We start from the raw sequence: 19,720 nt of genomic DNA on the forward strand, positions 1-19,720 counted from the left end.
CCAACTTATCTTTGAAAAACTTGCTAAACTAGATGAAATATTGCAGTCTTCAAAAGCAGAGCAGTTTTTGGTGTTACAGTAAAACAAATGTGATGAGATCTGCATTTATTTGCATTTCTGTAATGGTTTATTTTCTTAAGCAAACAGTTACCATGTTAGGGTGGGAATAAGAAGTGACATGTCACAACACAGAATTTTGTTGTTACTAGAATTTCATTCCGTTTCTTATAAGGACACCGCAGGTGCACCATAGCAAGAGGGCCCACTTCTTAAAATCTTAAAATTATAGTAGCAGAGCCTAAAACTCAGATGCTGAACCAAGGTCAATCACAGACACCGGAAAATCATGGGTGTCTGATTGACAGAAAACACAACTTTCCATTGTTTTTATAAAAAATGCAAACTCTGTAAGAATAGTCCATATTGTTATTAAATACAAAAGTAATAGATTTTCCATAACACTTCTGAAATAAACATCACTTGATTAATAGTTTATACCATTGTTTAGCAGAAAAAGCTACTAAATGAAACAAGTTTTGAAGAACACGTCATCGGTAACATTAACTAAACCAGTATGGAATACCAATTATAAAAGGCAATATACATGATTAAACAAAAATGACTAGAAGACATTCTGAATATTATTAATTTCACTTCAGAATAATATGCATTTTTGTAAGTGAGGGATCAGTTTCCATAAGGTTAAAACAATATTCCAGCTTAAACCAGCTATTTAAGATAATTATATTTATGGCTTTAGTTGGCCCGTAGTATTTCCAGGCATGATCAAAGCAGAAGTAATTGCTGTGGTTGTCAGAGTTTTTTTTTTGCTTTACAAGTTCACAGTTTTGTTCAGTCACTAGCACAGACAAATCCTCTAACTATATTGTTTTTATAACAGAAAAAATTATTTGGGTTATGTTTATTTAATTCCACATACCAATAGAAGTGACAAAATAAGAATTATACAAGTTCTTAAATTTCAAGCAACAATTTAATTCTATGCTTAATCAAGAACAAAACAGAGTCAGTACTTTCCAGCAGACAGGCTTTGATAAGAAGTAGCTCTGAAACCTAACAAAAGAGTAAACAGATGAATGGTTGCTGGTTGTTTTCTTAACATCTATATGTGATCAAAGCGATCCTGCTTTCTCTCCTTTTTATTATTGTCACATCTTATTGTATAACCTTTTTGAAACTTTGCCAGTAATTGTACCAAACTGATACTTAAGTTTAGACGAGTAACTGTAAAATATACTTTTGTTTAGTTATTTTTATTAGGTATATGAGATGCTCCTTAAATAATTCAGTGCTATTGTCCAAGGTCTTAAACTTTTCAGAAACCTGGCTTTTTGGTAATGTTAACACTTGCATACAGGAGAGTGAACTAAGAAATGTATTTCTGTGGCCGTTTTCTTCTTTTCAGTGTGTTTTCTAAGTGATTGTGTTTTAAACTATGGGTGCCTGATATCTTTAACATTCTGACTAAACATCTAAATTGTATTTATAAAAATGTCAGCTTCTAGTTAGTAATTTTCACTTTTTGTTCCTGTTGATTTCATGTCAAGTGTATTTATAATGAAATAAATTACACAGAAAAGAGAATAAAAAGAAAATGTGATTCTTTCTTTAAAGTATGCATGCATCAAAAAAAAATAAATAAATAAAGATTCACAGAGTAATAAAACAAACCATCCAAAAATGCTGTGGTTGTCCCTTCCAGGAACCAATTTGAATTTGTGTCCAGTGGTATTTTATTGCAAATAACTCACAAGAGTTAAGCACATACCACTCAAGTGTACCTCATTATGAGGAACGTACCTCATTTGAGGTCTTAAAAAGTTCATGTTCCCTGAAGTTCCACACTGAAAGGGTCTGTCACACATTCAGTGGGAGGGATTGTTTTAACTGATGACTATGGTAAATAGAAATGAATCATATTAATTCATTTAAAGAACAAAAACAAAAAATAAAGTAAAGGTAAGCTGTGCTTCCAAAAACCAATCCAATATCACAGAAATCAGTAAAAGCAATACGCCAAGGCGTATTGGAGTAAAACCAACAATTTATTTCCACAACAAACAAATGGTGAGCGCTTTCGTGGACCAAGCCACTTCATCCGACAATGAAATAAAACAAAAAGCCCTCTTTTATACCATTCCATACCAATTAAGAAGGTGCAGGGACTCCACCTTCATTTAAAGTCACATAAACAATCAAGCACCTTTAAAAATACATTCAAACACTTTGCACATATTTTGTCTTCACAGGCTGAGATATAAAGTCATGCCATATAAAATATAAATGCAAAACATATAAAATATATATATACATACTCACAGACACATAAAAGATACTACTAAAATACCTCTACATAAAAATATAACTAAATGAACTATATTAATACCTAAATACAATCATTTGAGCAGATCCCTCCCTATAAGGAAAGGCTTAATGTTAATTTTATCATTGAGACCCTTCCCTGTGCTGGCCTTGAGTCTCACAATCCATTCAAGTTCTTTGGTCTCAACTTTCAATTTCATGTCTCCCCCTGAACAATTGTCCATTACCTTATCAACCACCATAAAAACAAATCTATGTGTGTCCCCATGACCCTTAACATGCCGCGCTAAAGCATTGGCCTCTACCTCTCTGCCTATATCATACAAATGCTCTCGCATTCGATCCCTAAGCCTTCTGGTTGTCATTCCAACATAAAATGACATTCAGATCAAACAATGAGCCAGGTATGCAATGTTGTTACTATTACAATTGGCCAAAGGCCTAAACTTAAAAACTCTATTCATATCTGGATGTTTAAACTCCCCACTCACATCTATATATGTGCAAAAATTGCAACTATTGCAGGGTAGGGTGCCACCTTTATCTGTGTCACAAGCTTGTGCAGTCCCCTGTGATAACCTGGGTGCACACAAAATTCTTTTCAAGTTCTTCTTATTTTTGAAAGTATACTTTGGCAGCTCACCTACCAACTGTTTGATGGCATCATCAGCACACAGGATGTTCCAATTCCTACAAAAAATATCCTGCAATGCCTTAGTATTGCTAGAGTATGTAACAGATATCCTCATATGTCCCCTGCTACCCCCTGCTACTCGTGGTGGCTCTTCACCATCAGAGAAATACGGCCTCCCCTCAGTGTTCCTACATTCCATAACTTCTCTCAGGGTTCCCTGAAGCTCCATATCAGCATAGCCCCTCTGCAAAAACCTTGTTCTTAACTCAACCCATTCATCTTCAAACTTAACTTGGTTTGCTGTCAGCCTTGACATTCTCAGACCTTGACCCCTAACAATGTTCTTAAAAATATGTTGAGGGTGCATGCTGGTTCTATGTAGGTAACTGCTTCTATAGCAATCCTTCCTATAAATCTCGGTGTCAAACCGTCCATCTCTTCTCTGTATTACCTTAACATCCAGGAAGTCAACCGAACAAAATGAACTCTTCATGGTAAAATTCAAAAAACTAGTACATCCATTCAGATGTGCAAAGAAAGGTTCAACGTAGATCCATCCCCCTCCCACAAAAGGAAGAGGTTGTCTACGAACCTCCTATAGAACCTCAAACGTTTACCATACTCACTCATTAAGTACTACTTTTCCCATAGGGCCATAACAATGTTGGCATAGCCATTGGCACAAGAAGTGCCCATGGCTACGCCATCCAACTGTCTGTACAATCTGCACTCAAATATACACAGGTTATTCTCTAAAATGAGCTCCATCAATAGAGACAAGAAATCAGCAAACTTTCTATTATATAAACCATATTCCATTAGATACTTCCTGAAATATTCAACTCCCACTTGATTGGGGATAACAGTAAATAGGGACTGTACATCCATGGTGATAAGCATTAATCTGTCCACACTCTCATACGTGCTGACAAACGAGTATAGGTCCTTCAAAAATGTTCTGTATCTAACAGAATAATGCAATTCCTTCTCAGTACAGGCTTAAAATGTCTTTCAACATAAATAGATAAGGTCTCAGTGGACCAACCCCTCCCTGTCACAATAGGTCTCATTGGTGGTTTCAGAGGATTCTTGTGGATTTTGGGGAGACCCTGTATTATTGGTATTACTAGATCTTTAACAATAAAATAATGAAATAAATCAGCATCAATAATATGACATGATAAACATTCAAATAAAGCATTGTATATAAGATCATTGCATCTCTGTACCTGCTGAAACTCCACTTTAGAATAAAACTAAGTATCATCTAAGATATTAAACACAGACTCCCTATAAATAGAAGAATCCATCACCACCAGCGACCCACCTTTGTCTGCCAGTCTCATGGAGATAGTAGCATCATTCTGTAAACACTCTAAAGCTGCTCTTTCTTCTCTGCTCAAGTTGTTAAAGTATTTGCCATGAGTATTACAATTATACAAACTATATATTTCTTTGACACACACCTTCTCAAAGGCATCTAACACTGCATACACTGCATTCTTAGTAGGAACATGCCCACTAGGTTTCTTGAAAACACTGGCCCTGGATAAATCATTGCCGACATCACCATATACTGCATCTTTAGCATTACATTATGTGTGAAAGCCTTTAATTCTAAAATACTGTCCGTAATTGTCATTTTGTTGGCTGGAATAAAAGACATACCTTTGTTCAACAGTTTGTTTTCAGTCTCATTTAATATCCTTTGCGAAATGTTCCAAACTAATGTTTGCCCCCTTGGTGGTCAAAGGCTGCTGCTCCTCCTTCTGCAACGCCTTCCATTTCATGCAACCGCTGCTGTGCAAGTGGTCATGAAAAGGGGCCTGATGAATAGGATAAGGTGCAGTCAAGGTGGTGTGTGGCAAACAATGGGATGGCCCTGTATTAAAGGATAGTGTTACCAAATCACTTTACTACGTGCTCCATTGGAATTCATGGAACTACTAACCCCTCTCTCGGGATGTACCATATGGTTGGATGCACCAGGAGATGCATGTAAACCATCTTCCACTTGTGTGGAGGTCCCATCCCTCACAATGTCTCTCTCCGAACCTCAAAAGGACGTGGTGTCTGGTCATAGTACAATTACTAGAACTTCTCAGCATCCAACTCCCACTTCCAATTTGGTAGTGAAGGATCAAGGGGTGACTGCATCTAGTGGAGATGCTAGTGAATCAACGTTAAGGGAGGTGGAGCATATATGTGTAACGTCTGACGTGGACACCACGTCCTTTCGAAGTTCGGAGAGAGACATTGTGCTGGTGCTGTTTGTTTTGCAGATATGCAGGAGGTCCATTACAGTGGGGTCTCACAATACCTTGTATGTCAGGCCTAGATCTCCCCTCAACAGCCTGTAGGAGACAGAATACAGGGATATGGCCTTAACGTGGTATGCATAGGACATGTTACTTACACCCTGTATGCTTTTAGTGAGGTATCTCTGTGGACATTCCAGTTGTTGGATATGCTTGGTTAAGTACACACCAAATGGGACATAGTACTCAATAATAGGTCTGATAAGTGCTGAATACAGTGGAACAATTACTTCCTTGGAACTAGATGCTATACCTTTGTTTATAAATTGAGTAATATAGAATGATTTCACTACTGTAGACATGTGATGGTCAAAGGCTAGATTACTATGTATGTCGCCAAGTCCCTGACTTCTCCATCAACTCTTACGGTGATAGTTACCAGGAGTGGATGACTTCCTGAAGGATATTATTATGTATTTTTTGGCATTTAGTTTTAGTCCATGTCTCTGGCATCAATTGTTTGCTGTGTCATCCCCCTCATGGAGAACATTTGTGTCAGTCTAGGATTAAATCACAGCTCCTTATTTGCAATAATCTGCAAATTTAGTCAACCAGAGGCAATTGACATTGGCTTTCAGTTCAGAGAAGTAAATGTCAAAATGGAGTGGCCCCAGGACTGATCTCTGAGGGACTCTGCTTGTGACTGGCCTCTTTGTAGAGGTGGACTCCCCAATTCTAATTTCCTGGCTCCTATCTGTGAGCCAACTGGCTATTCACTGGGTGACATAAGGGTTTATACTTAACCTCTTAAGTTTTTCAACAATGCCTGAGTGGGGTATTGTGTCGTATACCTTGCCAGGTAAATGTAGGCAGTAAGAACCATTTTGCCCTCATCCATTGCTTTGGTAATCTTCTCAAAGAAGTCCACCAGGCTGAGGAGGCATAGCCTGCCCTTGACAAAACCAAACTGGGTTGGGTCAAGTGACTGGAAGTCTCCAAGTCACTATTGATCATATCCATGATAATTCTTTCCATGGCTTTGCATACGAGACTAGTAAGATGTAAGGGACTGTTGCTGTTCTCCATTCATGAGGCATGAAGCCTGTTTGGATGTTACAGTTAAATAGCAGTTCCAGAGGGCATGATAGATCATGTTTCATGCTATTTAGAAGGATTTTGGGGATATTGCTCAGGCCCACTGATGCAGCGTTCTTAGCCTTAGACAGAGCATTAAGGCCCTGTTTCCTAGTGACAGCAGGGGGAGTTATATCTGATGGTATTTCTTGAGGGAAGGTTGATGGGAAGAGAGGGGTAAAGATGGACTTGAATTTGTTGGCCAGATGATTTGCTATATCTTCTGGCTCATTATAGGAAGTTCCATTTACAATGAGCTCTTCACAGAATTGTGTATTGCCTTTGAGGTTGCAGACATAGCTAAAGAATGCCCTGCTGTTGTCCTCGGCCTTGGAGGTCAAATTTACCCCAAATTTGGCTTTGGTAGACTTTATTTGTCCTCTGAGTCGTTTGTGTAGTTTGGTGAGAGTGCTTTTATCCTGCTGGGTGCTGCACCTCCTAATTTTTGCCATGATCCTCTTCCTTCTGTTATACAGCCTATTGATGTGATTCCACCAGGGCGGCTTGTTTTTAGGGTTAGTTTTGTACTTCTTTCTGGTGTGTACAGCTGCCTTTATGCAGCTATTAACATGCTTATATAGGGTTTCTGTGAACAGTTCTGTGTAGTCAGCAGTGTTCTCAGTGTTTAAGGGGGCTTGAAATTTTGCCAGGTTATCACTTAATAGTAGAAAGTTATCCTTAGAGTAGTGCCTAGATATTCCAGGGTTAGTTAGGGTTCCAGGTTTTATTTTTACATGACAGGAGACCAGTTTGTAGTCTGACCTTACCAGAGAAAACCTTACATTAAGGGTTGTGCAGCACTCTCCCATATTAGTGAGGACCAGATCCAGTATGGTTGCACCCATTGTTGGTGTATTGACAATCTGGTCCAGGGAATTTGTGTTTAAATAATCCAGGAATCACTCTGTCTGTACACTTGGTGTCGTATATGATTCTCAGTTAACAGTGGGGTAATTAAAGTCACCCATGAATATAGTATTTGGTTGGATGGGGAGTGTTTCCAGTAAGTTTAAATACATGATAATGGTTTCCTGTGTCATAGAAGGGGGCCTATAGTTTGCAAGGCAGTTCTGTTGGATTTTGCCTATGGTCATTTGAATGTGGAGAAGCTCAAGTGTATTGTCACGTTTGATGAGCCTTGAGGTATATTTACTTATTTATATTGAAACCTGTGGGCTGTACCATTTAAGGGGTAAGATGTGATGAAACCTGGTCTATTAACTGGTTAAAGGAAGCTACTCATGAATAAGAAGTCAGTTGTTTGCAGGAAATGCCACTTCATCCTTAGGAAATTCACTTTTTATACTGTAATCTATAAATATGCTGTTTATAAGTTGGGCATTGCCTAGTTCTGTCATTTGCACTCTACACATTACAGACACATTAACTAAACAGAAGGAAAATACTACAGGGAGTAAATACCATCCAATAAGAACTTAAGATTTTTCTCAGTCCATTTAATAATGTTTGATTTAATGGTATTTGGCACATGTTAAACTTAAAATAATTTTTACTGAAGAAGATGCAACCAAATATTTTAAAGAATTATATTGGCTGACACTGTTTGAACACAGAAAAGGCCAACATTATTTAACTAAGCATGCTAAAGTTCTTCAAAGTAACTTACCTAAACCACAAAGCCACAACACAGACAGCACTAACAGTTAAACATACATCTAAGATTCACACTGACTCATTTCAAAAGCCCATAAGGCAAACGTCCACACCATCCAATATCGTAGTCACAGGAAGTACCATATTGAGACACACCAGCCTGTCCAAAGACAGGGTCATGGTTAGATGCCCATATGCTTCCAGGATTCATCACATCACAAAAGTACTCAAGTCCTTACAGCACAAATGCACATCTGAAATGTAGATGTAAATGACTTGAGATGTACCTCCCTAGCCTATATGAAGAGAGCTCTTGGAATACATGTCTGGGGCTGGTATGAACCTAGCTTTGAGGAGTAGTCTATCTTTCTATCTTCTCCGAAAGTGATGATGCAATACAAAGAAAGATTGCTGATTTCAGCAATAGGCTTAGCTTCTGCTATCATTCAAAAGGGGTACAATATATATCATCCTCTTAAGAGAAGGTAGACAATCCCATTGCTTTGCCAAAGATGATCTGCACCTACCCCAAAACCTTTTGTATGTTAGCTAAATCATTGTCTAGTCCTATCATGACTTTTTAAGGCAATGTCAGTCTTCTAGCATAACTAAACAGAATCTAGATAAAATTAAGGTATTGTTGAAAATGCCACGAGCCTTAACAAGACGCTCCACTGCATCTAAGCACTCCTTATCTTGGAAAATATTGACATGCACATCATCACAGAGACCTGGTTCAAGACTGTTAAAAGCACTCCATCAGTTCAAGGATTCAATGCCAATCACTTGTTCAGGCTCACCACATTAGATGAAGGCAGTAAAGGCAATTGACTAATGGTGTCTCCATAAATTAAAAAAAAAATAATCTCCAGACTTCTTACACAAGATGCTGAACTGGAAGTTCTTCCCTTCCAACATACTCTTTACAACCCCCCTTATTATAACTAATTATAAGACTCCATCTATCTTCCCCCGCACCCCGTGCCTCCTCCCTAACTACTATGGAGTTCCTGCATATTAAGCCATACTCCATTTTCCTCAGAAACTTCAACTACCCCTCCATAAAATGGGAGACTTATGCATCCTCAAACATGTTTGCCTTGAGATTTCTGGACTTGTGATGCAGCACCTGTGACCATGACTAATAGCCAGCCTCCCTCTAAAAGAAGTGGTGGATTTCCCAGCCTGCTCACTCCCAGTGGACAAACCAACACTCACCAGTTAGGGAGTCTGGTTGGTGTTTTCTGCCTTGGGGGAGGTCATTCAGGCTACCAGGATAAGGTCCACATGGCCAACTCACACAGAAAAAATGCCTAACAGATAAGGTGGTAGGTGCATTTCTTTGTACCTAGACTACTAGAACAGTCAACATCTTGCCAAATGCATGCACAAATCTGTTGCACAATTTAAACTCTAGCAAAAAAAAAAGAAAGAAAGAAAAAGTGGAACATAAAACATCAAATGCATTTGTTACTGGCTTTTTCAGACATCCAAAACAGCTAGTAGCATGTTACATAACATTGTGATATAGCAGTGACAGGGTTTTACCCCTTTCCCTACTGTAGTGCAATCTTAGAGTTTGGTATATATACAAAGCATAAGGTCTTGCTTCCATGCAAATAATTATTTTACATTTTTCCTATGACTTTTTGTATCCCATCCTTTGCAATTTGGGTTTATGTTCATTCAGGATAATGAATGCATTCTGGCAACATGCACATGGGTGCAGAGGTGTGCAGCATATCATGAAGCCAGTGATACTAACTCTCTGGATCATTTAGCCCACATGCTAACCAGGGGCAATAAAAATCCTGGACATTGCCCTTACCGATACGAGGCAGCTGTACTCCAAAATAATTGTAACATCATTCCATTCAGACCAAAAGACAGTCAGATTTTTAAGGCTGATGAATGAAGCATCTTTAAATACCTTGGTATTCAGGATTATGCAAAGGCTACTAAAACTGCGTGATGACCTGGCAACATTCAACATCCCCTTCGTCTGGGTGACACAACTGCTAACTGCTTATGTAGAACCCTTCACTATTATATTCTTTTTACATATAAATAGCTACATAGATACATCTGCCCCCCCTCCCCCAGAAACAAATACAAAGCAATATTCAAAAATTAACTTATATGTTGGAACTCAAATATAATTTCTTTATTATTTATTTTACATTTGTTGACCGGGCTAGTCTAACTGGATATATGTCCATTTTCAGTAGAGGCCTGGGGAGAAAAGCTCTACATTAGTTATATAGCAAATAATGTACATAAAAAAAAACACCCTTATCGATAGGCCTATATTTAAATTACATGAGAAAAGATTAAACATAGTAGGCAAAGAACAAAGAGCTAACTATTTGCAAAGATCAATACAGGACTATATTCAGACAGTTTAAGCACAGCAGTTTAACACAGAAACATAATAAAATTAAAAAAAAAGTTAATAGAGATAAGTGAGATTCAGCTGGTATTAGTATGTAGGCATAGCCATTGTGAGTTAAGGAAGGTTTTTAATTGCTTTTTGAAAAGTGGAGTAGATGTGAGGGATGTTAGTATACTAGGAAGCTTATTCCAATGATTTCCAATAGAGTTAGTAAATAAACAATTGCCGGATTTGTTGTTGGATTTAAGGGTTGCAACTAGTAGTTTATTTGCTGAGCGTAGGGTACTGAGATTTTTATATGGGTTGATCAGGTTAGAGAGAATGGGAATATTTGTAGGATGCCACAAGATTTTGTGGGTGATAGTTAATTGTTGATAAAGCAGCTGGTTTTGGAGTTCCAGCCATCCTAGTTGTTTTGGGTTTTGACAGTGGTGAGCATGGAAAGGGGATCCGGTGGCGAATCTAGCAATGTTATTGTAAGATGTGGCCAGCTTATTTAGATTGTATTTGGATAGATTAGTATAAATTGGGGAGGTGTAGAGAAGGGTGGATAGTAGGTGCGTTTGGGCAATAGTAGTCCTGGCTGTAGGTGTAAGGAAGAGTTTTAGCCTATAGAGAGAACCAAGTTTTCTATTCATTGATTTGATGGTAAGGTTAATGTGAGTGTCAGAGTTGAGATTATGGTCAATTGTTACACCTAATAGTATGGTAGTTGTGTCAGGTGCTATTACAGTGCCGTTGTTTGATATAAATGTGAAATCTATGGAGGGAGACTTCTGGGTAGGGGTGAATAGTAAAAGTTTGTTTTTTTTTGGGTTAAGGAGGAGATAGCATTTGGAGAACCAGTTTTCAACTAAGGTAAACATTTTTTGCATGTTAGACTGCAGTTCAGCAGTAGATGCTGCAGTGCAGATTAATGTTGAGTCGTCAGCATATTGAATGCAGGTGGTTTGGGGTAGTGATGTTTTCAGGTCATTGATAAAAATAGAAAAGATGAGGGGTCCCAGAATAGAGCCTTGTGGGACTCCAAGGGAGATAGGGAGTAGAGTAGATAGGTTGTTGTTCCAGAGGACTGCTTGTTGTCTATTTCCAAGATAGGATTTAAACCATTTGACAGCCTGAGTGTGAATTGAAAGTGAAGTAAGTGTATCTAACATTAAATGATGATTTTCCATGTCAAAGGCTTTGGAGAGGTCTAGAAAGAGAGCAGAGGAGAGCAATTTGTTGTTTCGATTTTTATTAATAGAGTCAGAGAAGGATAGGAGTGCAGTTGTAGTACTATGAAAAGGCCTAAAGCCATGCTGGCAGTCAGCTAAAAGATTATTTTGGAGGAGATGATCAAGATGTTGCTGGTGAATGGATTTCTCCATGATTTTAGCCAAAGGAGAAAGTATAGCTATAGGACGGAAGTTAGTGAGTTCAGTTGAGTTACCTCCTTTATGTAGAGGGATAATATGTGAAATCTTCCACAGGATTGGTATATAGCCTTCTGTGATAGTTCTATTAATTAAGATGGAGATAGGGTAGGCGAGTACTCTAGCTGCTATTTATAGAAATTCAGCTGGAAGGAGGTCAGCAGAGAGGGTACATGGTTTTAGTTTATGAAGGTGGGAATGAATGACAGAGGTAGGTACAGGTTGTAGTTGTAAGACATGAGGTATGTTGGTTTGAGACAAAGTATTTGAGATACTGGCTGGAGATAGAGTACTTGCAAGTGATTGGACTGTGTCCACAAATAATCTATTAAAGGAGTTAGCAATTTGGTTGAGAGATTTCTGAGTCAAGTTAGCTGGAGTAGGTGTTTTGGAGTGCCCTGGGTGGAGTAGGCTATTTATACCTGACCAGAATTTTTGTGGGCTTTTATGTTGAGTTTGTTGTAGTTTATGATAGTAGTTTTTTTGTCTTGGAGTATCAATTTCTTTGTGGCATTTCTCAGCTGTCTAAAGCTTTCATGATCAGATGGGTTTTTAGTATTTCTCCATTTAGACCAGATTCTATTTCTTTGAAGTATTTTTTGCCTTGTCTCCTTAGTGAGCCAAGGTGCAGGTTTGTTCTTAGTTCTGACAGTTCTAGAGGGGGCATGGTGTTCTAGGATTTGTAGAAATTTATTGTTAAAATAAGAGACCGCTTTGTCAAGCTGTAGGTATTTAAGGGGTGACCAATTACAGGCTTTAAGTTCGGCTTGGAAGTTTGCTGGGTTGAGTTTTTTTTTTATTACGGATAGTTCTATAGATTGTTTGGTAAGGTATAGTGTTTTTTTTGTCTGGTAATAAAGGTAAGAGAATGATCACTGATATCATCAGGCAGTATGCCTGTTTTATAGGAGAGGGGGTTACTGTTGACTAATATCCAGTCTAAGATGGCTTGCTCGTTGCTTGGTTTGTGTATTCTGGTGGGGGAGGTAATGGTTTGATTGAAGCCATACAGGTTTATGAGAGAGGTTGGTTGTGGTGAGCTGCAGCAGTTACAGTCAATTTTAAAATATCCAAGGAGTATGGTTTCTTGTGGGAGGGATGTGGAGAGCCAGTTGAGGACATTTTTGAGAGTATTAATGTTGTTTCCTGGTGGGATGTAGGAGCAAATTATATGTAATGATTTGTTAGCATTTAGCTGTAGGCTCTATGACAAAAGAAAAATTAAAATCATTGCATGCAAAATAAATCGGATCCTGATCAAATCAACCAAAGCCAGATATATGAGGTAAAGATAGCCACCCAGATGAAAGATAGCAGCAAAGCCTTCTTTAACAATGTTAGAAGCAACAGCAACAATGCTCAGCAGATTGCTGAACTAATAGTAAATTATATAACAAATTCAGACCTAGAGGACATAGCTAATCTATTAACTGACATGTTTAGCAGAACTCGTAGTAAATTATATCACATATTCAGACCTAGAGGACATAGATAATCTACAAACTGACATGTTTAGCAGAACTAATAGTTCATAGGTAGGTACTAGGCTATTGGCCCTGGGGCCTATACAAGCCCAGCCAAAAAGGTACCCTGGCTTTTGCCACCCAAGAAAATTATTTTCCTGTGCCACTGTCGAGCACAGCCACAGAGGTGTTCCCCGGGGTGAATTTCCTATTTCCCATCCAATCATCAAGATTTTTCTTGAAGAGTGCAAATGAGGAGCTTTGTTTGATATAGATAGGTAGTTTATTCCAGTGTATGGGAAGTCTCTGGGACAAGAATCTATCCCTCCAGCATGTTCTGTTTATTGTGGTGACAAGGTTTAGGTCCCTAGAGCGTGTAGCTTGGAGGGATTGGAAATTCTTTAAGTGGAGCATTCCAACAGCTCTGGGTTTGACATAGCTTTGTATGTTAAGCAGAGATCACCTCTGAGTAGGCGATATGTGACGAGTAAAGCTGGAGTTTTTTGAGACGGTCTGCATAGAGCATCTGTTTGAGGCCGGTAATCCTCTTTGTGAGTAAAGTATATAACATATTCAGACCTAAAGGACATAGCTAATCACTAACTGACACGTTTAGCAGAACTAATAGTAAATTATATCACATATTCAGACCTAGATGACATAGCTAATCTACTAACTGGCACCTTTAGCAGAACTAATAGTAAATTATATCACATATTCAGACCTAGAGGACATAGGTAATCTAATAACTGACACGTTTAGCTGAACTAATAGTAAATTATATCACATATTCAGACCTAGAGGACATAGCTAATCTACTAAACGACACGTTTAACAGAACTAATAGTAAATTATATAACATATTCAGACCTAGAGGACATAGCTAATCTACTAACTGTCATGTTTAGCAAAACTAATAGTAAATTATATAACATATTCAGACATAGAGGACATAGCTACTCTACTAACTGACACTTTTAGATGAAATAAGAGTAAATTATATGACATATTCAGACCTAGAGGACATAGCTAATCTACTAACTGTCATGTTTAGCAAAACTAATAGTAAATTATATAACATATTCAGACATAGAGGACATAGCTACTCTACTAACTGACACTTTTAGATGAAATAAGAGTAAATTATATAACATATTCAGACCCAGAAGACATAGCTAATCTACTAACTGACACGTTTAGCAGAACTAATAGTAAATGATATCACATATTCAGACCTAGAGGACATAGCTAATCTACTAACTGACACGTTTAGCTGAACTAATAATAAATTATATCACATATTCAGACCTAGAGGACATAGCTAATCTACTAACTGTCATGTTTAGCAAAACTAATAGTAAATTATATAACATATTCAGACATAGAGGACATAGCTACTCTACTAACTGACACTTTTAGATGAAATAAGAGTAAATTATATAACATATTCAGACCCAGAAGACATAGCTAATCTACTAACTGACACGTTTAGCAGAACTAATAGTAAATTATATAACATATTCAGACCTAGAGAACATAGCTAATCTACTAACTGACACGTTTAGCTGAACTAATAGTAAATTATATCACATTTTCAGACCTAGTGGACATAGCTAATCTACTAACTGACACGTTTAGCAAAACTAATAGTAAATTATATCACATTTTCAGACCTAGACGACATAGCTAATCTACTAACTGACACTTTTAGCTGAAATAAGAGTAAATGATATCACATATTCAGACCTAGGGGACATAGCTAATATACTAACTGACACATTTAGCAGAACTAATAGTAAATGATATCACATATTCAGACCTAGAGGACATAGCTAATCTACTAACTGACACGTTTAGCTGAACTAATAATAAATTATATCACATATTCAGACCTAGGGGACATAGCTAATCTACTAACTGACACGTTTAGCAGAACTAATAGTAAATTATATCACATATTCTGACCTAGAGGACATAGCTAATCTACTAGCTGACACGTTTATCTGAACTAATGGTAAATTATATCACATATTCAGACCTAGAGGACATAGCTAATCTACTAACTGACACGTTTAGCTGAACTAATAATAAATTATATCACATATTCTGACCTAGAGGACATAGCTAATCTACCAACTGACACGTTTAGCAGAACTAATAGTAAATTATATCACATATTCCGACCTAGAGGACATAGCTAATCTACTAACTGACACATTTAGCTCAAACTTCACTCCTCCCCCTCACCTCCAATATTATCAGATAACATAGGTGCAAATAACCACCCTTCCCCAGTATATATTTGCCAAGAACAAATTCTCAATGTGCTATCCAAGGCCAAGAACACTACATCTATGAAGTCAGGTGACATGCCTCGCTGCTGAAAGGTCAGCTTGAAAGAGGACTTGACCGATTCTCTTCAGAAGGACAGTAATAGTTACTCCTTGGCATAAATGTGGGCCTTTTGTGATTCATGTAATTATCATAAAATCATAGGAGATTACTAGGCTAATGGGCCTAGATCCTTTTTAAGCCTAGCCAGTCATGCCTCAGTTTTCCCAATTATCAATGCCCATGGGCTAGAATGACTTTGGTATATGCCTCCGCCTTAGGGTATCTACAAACTGCCCTGTCTATAAGGGCCACAGGTGAGAAGCTAGGAGAGAATTTGTGATTTCTCATCCATTAGTACAAAATGCATTTGAACAGGTTTAGGGAAGTGCTCTGTTTCACATAAATGGGAAGTCTGTTCCAGAGAAGGGGGAATCCCTGAGACACATACCTGCCCCTCCAACATGTTTTGTTTATGTCACAGATGATGTTTAGATCCTTAGAATGATTAATTATAGTGTTGTTTCTCTTGTAAATGTGTAGCAGGTCCATCAGGGCCGAATCAGAGAATGCCTTATAGGTTAGGCATAGATCGCCCCTCAGTAGTCTGCAGGAGACAGAGTACAGCGACAGGGCTCTGAGGTGGTCCACAGAGGATATATTATTTACACTCTGTATTGTTTAGTAAGAAATCTCAGTGGCTCTTCCAGCTATTGCAAATGTCTGGTCAGGTATATGCAGAACAGTGCATTGTACTTGATCATTGGTGGGTGTCTACAGTGAGACTATGATGTCCTTAGATCTGGATGCCATACCCTTACTTATAAGTTGTACCATGTAGAAGAATTTTCTCACTACCATAGACACATGGTGATCTAAGTTCAGGTTACTGCCAACATGAGTTCCCAAGTCCCTTACCATTAGGTCTACTCTTAGAGGAGTATTATTAACATTGAGGGGTGGTCATCTTCCAAAAGTGTATAATGCATTTTTTGAACTGAGATCTAGTCATGGTTCTGGCATCAGTTATCTGTCTGTACCAGACCTTCCTGGAGAATATCTACATCTTTGGGATGATTCAGTGATTGCACCCAACTTGTAGTCATCAGCACATATGGTCAGATAAAGGTCCTCAGAATTTGCTATGACTTCAGAGAAGTATATTCTGAACAGGAAAGGCCTCACTACTGCTACTGAGCCCTGTGGGACATCACTAGTAACAGGCCTCTTGTTGGAGGTGGATTACCCTACCCTAACTGTATGTATCTTGTCTTTGAGCCATTTGGTTGTCCATCAGGTGACATATGGATTTATGCCTAAATTTGTGAGTTTGTCTATAATACCCAAGTGAGATAGTGTATCAAATGCCTTTGGTAGGTCAAGGTAGGCAGTATGTACCACTTTGGCCTAATCTATGGCTTTGCTGACCTTCTTGAAGAAGTCAAGATTAGTAGATACGACCTGCCTTTGATGAAACTGAGTTGAGATGGGTCCATTGTTTCAAAATTTCCTGTGTCTGTTTCTCAGGCTTACATCCACAAAAATTCTTTCCATGGCCTTGCATATAAGACTAGTCAAATTTATGGATCTGTACTTCCTTGGGTCTGGTTGATGGTCTGCCTTTATGTAGATGGATGACTGATGCAGTTCTCCATTCCCTAGGGCAGAGATCTGTCTGGAGGCTGTGGTTGTATAGAAATTCTACTGGCACTGACAGGTCACGTTTCAAGGTTTTTAGGAGGCATCCTGGGATATTACTAGGGCTGCTAATGCAGTGTGTTGCAGCTCTGGAGAGTGCAGTGAGGACCTTTTCTTTAGTGATAGTTGGGAGAGAAATGTTACAGGGTATTTCCTGGTGGGTGAAGGTGATGAAGAGGCGAAATTTGAGCTAAATTTATCGGACAGCAAACTTGCTATATTGCCCCAGTTTGGTATAGGAAGTTTCATTTACTCACAAAACAGCAACAAAGTTTCATTTACTATTAGTTCAGCACACTTTTGGGTGTTCCCTTTAATGTTGCTTACATAACTGAAAAATGCCTTATGGTTATCCTAAGCCAGGGGAGATATTTTTGACATGAAGTTGGCTTTGATAGACTTCATTAGTCCACTGAGCTGCTTTTTGAGAGTGAGGAGGGAGTTTTTTTTTTGGGAATAGCTCTTCGTATTTTTGGAGAGGATTTTCTAGCTTTTGCTGTACAATCTATTTTTCTGAAGGTCCACCAAGGGGGGCTTGTTTTTGGAGTTTGTAAATTTAACTATGCCACCACTTAATAGGAGGTAGTTAGCCTTGGAAAATGTCTTAAAGGTTCTGGAGTTTGCTGGGAGTTCAGTCTTTATATTAATTTCAAGAGTTACTGCTTTGTGATCTAATCTGACCAGTGAGTATTGCACATGTGAGCGGGGGGGTTGGGGGGGCAATGTTCTCTCATGATCAGGATATTTGCCCCCCCCTAGTAGGTTTGCAGACTATCTATTCCATTGTGATTGCATTGATAAAATCCAGGAATCTTTGAGCCTGCATGTAAGTGATTGTGCATGTATCCCAGTTTATGTTGGGATAGTTGAAATCACCCATGAATATAGTGTTGGTCTGAATTGTGACTGAGTCCTGTAATCCAAGTATGTGGTATGGTTATTCTGGGTCATAGACAAGGTCTTATAACTAGCAAGGGTAATGGTACTGGATTTCACCCAAGGTTCACTGGAAATGGACTAGCTAAACCATGCCCTAATGTTTGGCCTATCTTGAGGTGTGGTTAGATTGATGCATGTCCACCTCTTGTCATTTGTTGTGCAGTAGCTGGTCCAAATGTGTGAAAGGCATTATAGCCTTGTATTGCCAGTGGGCCTTCCATAGATTTAAACTATGTCTCAGTAACTGCACTGATGTCAACACTCTCAAGGGTGAAGTCAGCTTTCATGGAGTGGAGCTCCCTGTTGAGACTCCAGGCATTGAGCAGTAACACCTTTAGTTTATCTTATGTAGAATTTACTATGTTGGAAGATTTATCATATTGGCATTGCCTAAAAAAGGCTGTCTGGAGTTGATAATGTTTGGCCAAAATCTGAAAGTCTAGTGGGGGCAGATGCAGACCATCCCTGGCAAAGCAATGTGATTAGTAGATCATGTTCTCCCAAGCTGACAAAATATTGGAGCCACTTAGAATGACACCAGACAGTCAGCCAATTGTTAAAGTGAATCATCTTCTGTTTATATTGTGGTAGCCTACTTGGAGAAGGTAGAATGCTGTTCAATGTTTGTCTCATAGCTGCTTGGGAGACATACTCTGAAAGCTCTATCAGGTCTCTCTTCATATAATCCAGGGAGGTATGTCTCAAGTCATTAACACCCATATGGATTATGACCGAGTCATACTGGTACTTGTGAATTAATGTCCTGAGTGCATGTGTGATCTGGCAGATCCTTGCTCCTGACAGGCAATTGATCATGACTGTCTCCTTGATCAAGCTGGTGAGGGGGACATCAGTGTGTCTCAGAATAGAGTCTCTAATGACCAGTATATTGAGTAGTGTGGCAGTTTGCCTTAAGAGCTTAAAGGATGTGACATTGTTAGATGTGGTTGTATGTGCCCTGGGGAGGGTTGTCATTGTAGAGTGTCTGTGAGGTTGTTTAAGGCAGTGGATGGGAGGCCTTTGAGTTTAGGTGTACTGAATTTAAGAGCCTCAGCATACGTAAGCTCATCTGTCCCTGATGCATAGTAGGAGTAGAGTGTGTGTGTGTGTGTGTGTGTGTGTGTGTGTGTGTGTGTGTGTGTGTGTGTGTGTGTGTGTGTGTGTGTGTGTGTGTGTGTGTGTGTCTGTGTGTGTGTGTATGTCTGTGTGTGTGTCTGTGTGTATGTTTGTGTCTGTGTATTGCTGGTAGCCTGTTTGGAGACATCAGTGTCTGTATGTGAAAGCTTTGCCTCATAACACACATTTTTATTACATCTCTCACATACTGTGTCAGTTTGCTTAAGAATAGAGTGGTTGGCAGTAAACATGACACTTGCTACATTGTCTCAGGATGCCCATTTGCATCAGGCTGGCTACAGAGACAGTAGGAAAGTATACATGCATGGGTGTGGATCCTCATTTTCTGCAATCTACAGGGGGAAGGGGTGGTGTAATTTCAG

The sequence above is a fragment of the Protopterus annectens genome, chromosome 8.part1 (genome assembly GCF_019279795.1).
Source record: "Protopterus annectens isolate FY-2018-M chromosome 8.part1, PAN1.0, whole genome shotgun sequence".
In the NCBI taxonomy this organism is placed as follows: domain Eukaryota; kingdom Metazoa; phylum Chordata; order Ceratodontiformes; family Protopteridae; genus Protopterus; species Protopterus annectens.